Below are 9,691 nucleotides of genomic sequence, written 5' to 3'. Positions count from 1 at the left end.
AAAACATTCAAATTATAACACAAGAGAGAGTAATTTTGCCACAGAGGATCAATAGCTTGTAAATAATAGCTGTGGATTAAGTTTTATCAAAAGGATTTACAGTTGGGAAGGCCAGAATTTGGGCAGCACGCACGCCAAATATAAATCAGTTTCTTGCGTTATGGCAATAGACATAATAGAATAGAAAGGTTCTCTTTCAACTATTGGTTTCAGTATTTCACCATGGAATATGCCCCAGTGTATTTGTCTACACCAGCCATAATTGCCTGGACATCGAGACGTGCTTCGGGGAAGGGTATCCCTCCCACCCTATAAAGGGCCTGACAGAGTGTCTGAGTCATTCAAACACCTCTTCTCACTTTTCATCAGAAAGCTTACCTCGACATGTCTACATTTTCCAGAAATAGATAAACTGTCCACAGACGTGAGCTTACAACTCGCTCGCCAGGCGCTATTCTCGGAATTGTGCGGTGGTGACAATTTTCCTTTCCCTTCACCATAGCTAGAGGAAAATTATTAGAGGGAGTAGCGGCTACAGCTGTGACATGGCTAACTCGTTCACGACCAAGTTAGCTGTATCCAAAAAGTGACTAGTCGTTGGCAAGCTAGCCACCACGCTAGCTAGCTTTTTTTCTTTCACTTTGACTAGCTATACCAAGCTATCTTTTCTAAAATGTCCTTTTGGAAACAGTATCCGGCCATCACACAGAGTGCCACCGTCGGAGATAACCCATACTAATCGCTAGCTATTGGACTGGCCTACCACGCTATTTTTTCTGATAGCTAAAACATAGCATCCAAGCTATGACGACAAAGGCATCTCCCACCCCAAACGAGGGGAAGCTCCCAGCACGAATCTGCTCCTGTGGAAATAAGATGTAGGCCAAGGACACCCACTCGGTAACCTCCACATACTTTGGGCTACAACATGCCCAGGAAGCATTAGTCTCCCACGGCCTCTGTCCACACTGTGCCTTCTTCACCGTGAAGAGCCTCTGTCGCAGGCTAGCACAACAAGCTAGCCTGAGTCAACAGGACCCTAACATGGGGACCAGCGCACCGGAGGTGATGGATATCCCCACAGGAGATCGTGGAGCGACGACTAGTGCTAGCTGGGGTGACCAGCTCGACGCCATGGCCCTGCTGCTGGAGGACTCCACAGGGCTTTCTGACAGTCTCCTTTCGGAATCTTCGATTGGAGACGAAGATTCCTTCATCCCCTCAGGCTCAGGCTACCAAGCCTCCTGTTGGGGAATCCAAAACTGAACACGCAGGAAGGGCGCAATCCCCACCAGCTCTCGGTGTGGACCTGCAGGACGTGTGCAAACCTACGGCTAATAAACTTGTGATTCCCTGGCCCAATACAGAAGCAGAGACCACCACATCCCACTACGAGGGTAAGAGGCTACCCAAAGCTAAATGGGCAGCCATGAAATTACTACCAGTCTTCCCAGGATGCCTGGAGGAGGGTACCCATACCTGGAGTACACCTTTCTCCCCCAAGAACCCTGTCCAGGGTGGGTCAATGTTAGACTGTGTTGACATGACAGGGTTTGGGCTGACCCACATGCCCCCCCCCTCACCCCCCCCATCGAACCCCTGGTGGCTTCCCATCTACACCCCAGCCTTGAGTCCTCCATGACCTCAGCTGGCCCCACCTTACTAAGTATGAGAGCTTCGAGTCTTCTACGACAGAGAAGGTCTACAGGTCGGTTACCACAGCGGTGAAGGCTCTCTGCACCGCCTCCATGCTCTGGGCATACCAGGCAGAGCTACAGGAGGAGCTAGCAGTCACAATAGAGCCGGGTCTATGGGATGATATCTGTATTACCACAGACCTCAACCTGTGTCTGCTCAAAGCCACTGTCCAGGCATCAGGGAGAGCCATGGGACTCATGATATCCCAGGAGAGAACTTGATGGCTCAACCTATCCACAGTGTCTGACAGTGAGAAGCTGAAAATCCTGGATGCTCACTAGACCCTAAAGGCCTTTTCAGTCCCACTGTGGAGATGATGCAAAAATGGTGTGAGAAGAAAAAGGGACGGTGAAGCCCTCCAGCTCTGTCTGCCCAAGAGGACACATCCCAGTGCCTGCCCTGTGCCTCGCCGCACCATCGCCCAGGCTGCAGCAGGTCGACCACCCTCAACCTTTAAGATCCCCAGATTACCAGCCCCTCAGGCTGCGAACCCAGGGCTGCAGGGAAGCCCTCCTTTCCGCCCATGACACCAAGGGGCCAGCCTGCTCCTAACCCCACCCAGGGGGTAAGGAGGAAGAAGCGCATGGCTTAGCAATGTCCCCATCACCAGAGAGGCAAGAACAGTCTCCCCCAAGCACTGTTCTATCCCCTCCTCCAATCCTGATCATGTTCCAGGGTGCAAGTTCCCAGGCACCTCAGTGTTCTGTCCGGCGTACCGGGCCCAAGATGGTGGTCACAGAGTACAGCCCAAAAAGGAGAAGAGACTGTTATGTTTGTTCCTTATATAATGACAAACCGGGGCGTAGGTTTAACTACTTTTAATGAACATATACTTCAGCTAGAAAACTCCATGTTTAGCCATGCAAGGCGTTCTTTAACCATCCGCCTAGCCTGCTGGGTAACGTAGTGTAAATGTTATTAACACATACATCTTCTTTCCTTTAAAAGAAAATGACTTTTCTATGTAACTACACATGTCACATCACATTTGTTTACTCAAACTGCATAACATGTAATTTTCAATAACACACATTTCTTTCCCCAAATTTTTCTCAATTTTTTAAATAATTTTTTTCAACTAAATATAGTCTGTCCAACAATACTCTATTGTGGCTCTATTTCTTTTCACATAAACCAAACATTCAGTCCAGGTGCCCTTTTTTTGTATTTTTTAGCAATTCTCAATAAGCCTTTCAGGGGCTCTGACAGTCCTTTTTGGTCGTTCTGCTGAAGTGCTTCCTGAAACAGTTGGACAGCGTTCACTGTCAGTCAGTGTCGGTGTTCTGACTGAATTGTCCATTTCTAAAGGCATTTGACGCAGTATCCTCCTGATGATCCTCAGTCCCTTGAGTGAATGGCTGAAGCCTTAGATCCACTCTGTTTCGTCTCAGTTGTGATCCATGCTCCGTTTGGATCTCATAGGATTGTGGTGCAACTTCTCTCTGCACACACCCTTGCTGCATCCAGGTTTTTTTTTTAGGATATTCTCCTTTCCATCGTGTGCCTTTTTCATCACACCTTTGACAATTTTGTAGTAGGGTCTGTTGTGTACTGAATGAGGTATTAGCGGCTCTGCTTGCTGCTTTGGCCTGTAGGTCAAACACAGTTCACATGAAGCAGTGGTCTGGCTGATTTCCTGGTTCATTCTTGGCCAATACATTACTTCTTGTGCTCGTCGTTTGCATTTTTCCCCACCCAAGTGGCCCTCGTGTATTTTCTGTAGCATTTCTTTGCGTAGCGTCATGGGAATGACAATCTTGTTGCCTTTGAACACTATGTCATCCACAACGGTGAGCTCTGCTCTGCACATCCAGTAATCCTGTATTCTCCTTGGACATTTATTTTTCTGTGCAGGCCATCATAACAGTGTTGTTTCTTTCAACTCTGTCATTGTTTGTCAGCTGCGGTCTCTCTTTTGATCTGCTCCATTCTCTCAGAAGACACAGGAAGTGATGCTACGAGCATGTCGATGTAGGCCTGAAGCTCAGTGTTTTTCTGTGTGTCGAAACTCTCCTTCTTGTCGACTGCTCGAGAAAAAGTGTCGACGGCGAACATGAACATTCCCGGGGTAGAGATCATCTTCATATCATACTTTTGCAGTCTGATCAACATTCTCTGGATTCTCATTGGACAATCATTCAGTAGCTTAGACATGATTGACACCAATGGTTTGTGGTCGGTTTCTACTTCGAAGTCTCATCCGTAGATGTATTGGTGAAACCTTTCGCAAGCGTATGTGCTTGCCAGTAGTTCGTTCTCTATTTGTGCATACCTTGTCTCTGCACCTGTCAAGGCTCTGGACGCATAAGTGACGGGTTGCCATGTGTCGTCATGCTGTTGCAGAAGAACTGCTCCCAGGCCAAACTGTGACGCGTCTGCAGAAATCCTTGTGCTTTTCTCTGGATCATAGAACCTGAGCACTGGCTCTTCTGTGATTGTCTTCTTTAGGTTTTTGAAGCAGTTTTTCCTGTTCTTGGGACCATTCCCATTCCTTTTTCTGTTCCAGAAGACATCTGAGTGGAGCGGACTGTGCTGACAGTTGAGGTATGAACTTTGCAAGGTAGGTGATCATGCCCATGAAGCGTCTCACATCGTCCTTGTTCTTCAGGCGCTCCATGTTGTTGATGGCTGATGTTTTCCTCGGGTCTGGTTTGACCCCGTCCTTAGAAAGTACATCTCCCACGAAGGTAAGTGTTTTCACACCAAACTCGCATTTGTCCTTGTTTAGTTTTAAGTTGACTTTCCGTGTCAGGTCCAGCACTTGTCTCACTCTCGCATCGTGTTCTTCTTTTGTGGACCCCCAGACGAGGATGTCATCAGTCATAGTCTCCACTCCTGGAATGTGCTCGAAGATCATGTGGATTGTCTTGTGGTAGACCTCTGGCGCTGAGAGAATCCCATATGGTAGACAAAGAAATCTGTACCTGCCCTCAGGTGTGTTGAATGTGCATAGCCTTGAGCTTGCATCATCTATCTTCATTTGCCAGAATCCTGATGAGGCATCAAGCTTACTGAAACACTTTGCTCCAGCAAACTGTGACATTATCTCTTCTCTGGTAACTTGAAATGCTCTATCTTGATTGCTTTGTTGAGATCTCTCGGGTCTAGACATATCCTGAGATCGCCGTTCTTTTTCACCACAATAACCAGTGAGCTTACCCAGTCTGTAGGTTCATAAATTTTCCTCTTTGAGCTTTTTCCTCAGTGCAAATGGAACCTTTCTGCATGCATGCACAACTGGAGTAATTTTGTCATCAGTACATATTTTGTGTTCTCTTGGTAAATATCCAAGACCCTCAAACACATCCTCATACTCAGCCAGTAGTGATTCTTGGTCATTTTCAGTCTGTGATGTCACACTCTTCTCAACAAAATTGAGCTTTTCACATGCATTGATTCCTAGAATAGTCTGTACACTCTTTTCCACAATCAGCAGCTGTGCTCTGAACTGTTTTCCTTTATGCTGTAAAGTTCCTATGCAGCTACCTTTGACTGGTAAGTTCTCCCCAGTATAACCAGTAACCTTAATTTCCACCGGGTGTATTTTGCTCTTCACCTTCAGTGTTTTGTAGTCATCCAGAAATAACAGGTTTACCTGTGCTCCAGTATCAAGCTTGAATGGTATTATAGTTTCACTCACAGTCAATGGCACAATCTATTCAGCATTTACTACATTGCACATTTCCACAGAATCAACAAAGGATTCTTCCATCTCCTTGACTATGTGAACCTTTTTCTTTGTAGCCTCAGCTTTGCAGCATTTTGAGAAATTATAATTTTTCCCACAGTTGTTACATGATTTGCTATATGCAGGGCATTTTTTGGCTTGTGGATAAATCCACATTTTCCACATGTAGTGTTTTGATTTCTCTCTTTTGCTTGTTTTTGTTTTGTAAGGCGTTGTGTGTATTGCACCTCTCTTTTTATTGCATACACAGACGTCTCATCCCTGCACAGCTCTTTAGCTTGTGCTCTGGTGGTTTCAGTTGCTCGACACATATTCACTGCTTTATCCAAAGTAAAATCTTGCTCACGCAGCTATCTCTCATTGAGTCCATTATCAAGTATGCCACAGACTATACTGTCTTTCACTAGTGAGTCTTTCAGATTTTCAAATTCACACGTTTTGCTCAGTGTGTTCAGCTCAGCCAAATACTGGTCAAAGCTGACTCCCTGTTTCTGATCATGAGAGAAAAACGTGTATCTCTCAAACGTGACGTTCTGGCTTGGTACAAAGTACTCCTCAAATTTAGCCATTAGCACAGTCAATGTCAAGTTTGCCTCGTCTTGCTGAAAGCTACTGTAAAATGTCCAATGCATCCTCTCCAATAACATGCAGACAAATGTAAGCTTTCACTTTGTCATCTTCCCCTGCACCACTGGCTGCTAGGTAAATATTGAATCTCTGCTTGAAACGTTTCCAATTGTCAGCTAAAATTCCTGTTAACTGCATAGAAGTAGAAGAACTAAGCCTATCCATGACGGAGAACAGGAACAGTGTTAATTTCTCTTACTTCAGTATGTTGCTCATCAACTTGCTCGTCAACAGATTCCAATGCAGCCTCGCTCTCGCTGCTGTCCCTCTCGCTGCCGTCACTCTCTCTACCGTCACTCTCGCTGCCGTCACTCTCGCTGCCGTCACTCTCGCTGCCGTCACTCTCGCTGCCGTCACTCTCACTGCCGTCACTCTCGCTGCTGCGGCTCGTTGTCCTCGCTCTTGCAAGCTAGCATCTTCGACTACTCACGTCACTTGACTTGTGGTAGAATGTTAAATTTTCGACCCGGAAAGAGTTACTCCTTTCTTTTCTCTGTCTCCTCATAGCAACTACCAATCTGACACAATGTTATGTTTGTTCCTTATATAATGACAAACCGGGGCGTAGGTTTAACTACTTTTAATGAGCATACACTTCAGATAGAAAACTCCATGTTTAGCCATGCAAGGCGTTCTTTAACCATCCGCCTAGCCTGCTGTGTAACATAGTATAAATGTTATTAACACGTAACAACACAGAGACAATGTTCAGATGGATGCTTCCACAAAGCCCTCCTCTTGTCTCACAAACACTCTCCATTGTCAGTTCACATTAAAAATGTTAACACTAGCGCAACCAGGCTACAGTATGCTTTAACTTGGTCTTTTGTTTGGACATATAGCTAGCTAGCTTAACTTCTTCGATATAGGGGGCGCTCTTTTAATTTTTGGATAAAAAAACTTTACCGTTTTAAACAAGATATTTTGAACTGATGCTACAGGCGAAACCAAGATTAAATTTCAAACAGGAAATGCCCCAGATTTTGAAGGCGCTGTGTTCCAATGTCTCCTTATATGGCTGTGAATGCGTCAGGAATAGGCTTACACTTTCTGTCATTTCCCCAAGGTGTCTGCAGAATTGTGACTTATTTGTAGGCATATCATTGGAAGATTGACCATTTTACACTACATCTACCAGGTGGTCGCTTGGTGTCCTCTGTCGCAATTATTGCGTAATCTCCAGCTGCATGTATTTTTCCATTTGCTTCCGAGGAGAAACCCAACTGCCACGAATGATTTATCATCGAATAGATATGTGAAAAACACCTTGAGGATTGATTCTAAACAACTTTTGCCATGTTTCTGTCGATATTATGGAGTTAATTTGGAAAAGTTCGGCGTTGTAATGACTGAATTTTCGGGGGGTTTTCTTAGCCAAACGTGATGAACAAAACGGAGCGATTTCTCCTACACAAATAATATTTTTTGTTTTTTGCTATCTAACTGAGAGTCTCCTCATTGAAAACATCCGAAGTTCTTCAAAGGTAAATGATTTTATTTGAATGCTTTCCTTGTTTTTGTGAAAATGTTGCCTGCTGAATGCTAGGCTTAATGCTATGCTAGCTATCAATACTCTTACACAAATGCTTGTGTAGCTATGGTTGAAAAGCATATTTTGAAAATCTGAGATGACAGTGTTGTTAACAAAAGGCTAAGCTTGTGAGTGAATATATTTCTTTCATTTCATTTGCGATTTTCATGAATAGTTGGTAATGATCTTGAGGCTATGATTACGCTCCCGGATACGGGATTGCTCGACGCAAGAAGTTAACAATGAACTATGATCCCAATCCATAGAGTACTAGCAATACAAACCGTTGTGATATTGTCATAGCTAGCTAACAGTAAGCTTTAAATTGCATTCTGCCATGACATGTACAATGTCTGAAACTGTACATCAGCTAGACTCTTACCCGTATACATGGATGAACGCTTCACGGCAGTCTGCAACCCCTTTCATTAAATAAGACGCCCTGTGTCATTTGTTTTGTTTGTACAGCTTGCTTGGCCCGTTGTGTCAAGTCACTCTGGTTGAGAGCAGTAGCAACACATTTACAGTTCTCCTTGGTTAAAAAACTGCAATAGAAAGGATTGTCTACACATAACGAGCAGCTCGTTTTATAGACAGAAGATACTACACGGTAGACCAATCCAAAACTCATCTCTTCGGCATGTCCAGCCCTTTCATTATCTCAACCAATCATGGCTGGTAGGAAGGTTCCTGTCTTTTTTTGTGGCTCAACCAACTAGGCTCGTAATTGAGCAACTTTATTCATATTTACAGATAGCATACACGTTTATTATTAAGGCACATGAAAGTCCAAATATTCCAGAAGGCATTTCTGTCATTTATGAATTTGAATATGAATATGATTTTTTATGAAATATAAACATAAACGTTCAAACGCCTCTCCTGTGAAGTTGTGACATACGCCTAGTTTCCTGAAACGAGTCACATATGCTTAGTCTAATACAGTGAAACAATATATTTCATCCAATCGACTTTGCTAAATATCATGTGGCTATCCATGGTACTGATTTTTGTCTCTGTGTGTGGGTGTGTGTGTTTCCAATCAAATCAAATGTTATTTGTCACATGTGCCCCATACACAACAGACCTTACAGTGAAATGCTTACTTACAAGCCCTTAGCCAACAAGGCAGTTTTAAGAAAAATACGTGTTAAAGTATTTACTAAAATAAACTGAAGTAAAAAATGAAACAATAAAAAAATAACACAATTTAAAGAGCAACAACAAAACAGTAACGAGGCTATATACAGGGGGTACCGGTACGGTGTCTTTGTGCTCGCACACAAGTAGTAAAAACATTTTAACTCACCCTACCCTACTTGTAGACTAGAAGAATGGCGCAGTGGTCTAAGGCACTGCATCGCAGTGCTAGCTGTGCCACTAGAGATTATGGGTTTGTGTCCAGGCTCATGGGGCGGGGCACAATAGGCCCAGCGTCCTCCGTGTTATTGTGTTATTGAAACGCTATTGAATTGAAAGACAAAATGTATTCATGTAATCACATTTCAACTCAGTCAGAGAAAATACCTCCCAAATGAATCAATTGTGTCAGTTCATGCTCTTTAAGCTGCATTCGTCGGTCATAAGGGAGTATTGTTTCCTCTCACGTTCAGTACGCTTCTCATGTTTGTTCATCTGTATCAGTTAATTATTAAATGTACCTTCTGCACCTGCTTCCTGACCCCTGGTGTATACCCTACCTATAAGCTCATTTTAAAAACAATGATGCTTGCTCAGAATCGCTCAAGCTGTTGAGAAATAATTTTAATTGTTAACTTCTACAGACAGATTAATATGCTCGTTTCAGCAGTAGACAATGTGGTATATCTTGTAGGATTTAAAAAAAAATTATCTGTTATTTTACCAGGTAAGTTGACTGAGAACACGTTCTCATTTGCAGCAACGACCTGGGGAATAGTTACAGGGGAGAGGAGGGGGATGAATGAGCCAATTGTAAACTGGGGATTGTTAGGTGACCGTGATGGTTTGAGAGCCAGATTGGGAATTTAGCCAGGACACTTGGGTTAACACCCTTACGATAAGTGCCATGGGATCTTTAATGACCTCAGAGAGTCAGGACACCTGTTTAACGTCCCATCCGAAAGAAGGCACACTACACAGGGCAGTGGGATATTGGGATATTTTGT

This window comes from Oncorhynchus kisutch, linkage group LG4, assembly GCF_002021735.2.
Source record: "Oncorhynchus kisutch isolate 150728-3 linkage group LG4, Okis_V2, whole genome shotgun sequence".
In the NCBI taxonomy this organism is placed as follows: Eukaryota; Metazoa; Chordata; class Actinopteri; order Salmoniformes; family Salmonidae; genus Oncorhynchus; species Oncorhynchus kisutch.
The sequence above is the reverse complement of the archived record's forward strand: the minus strand, read 5'-3'. Positions refer to the sequence as shown.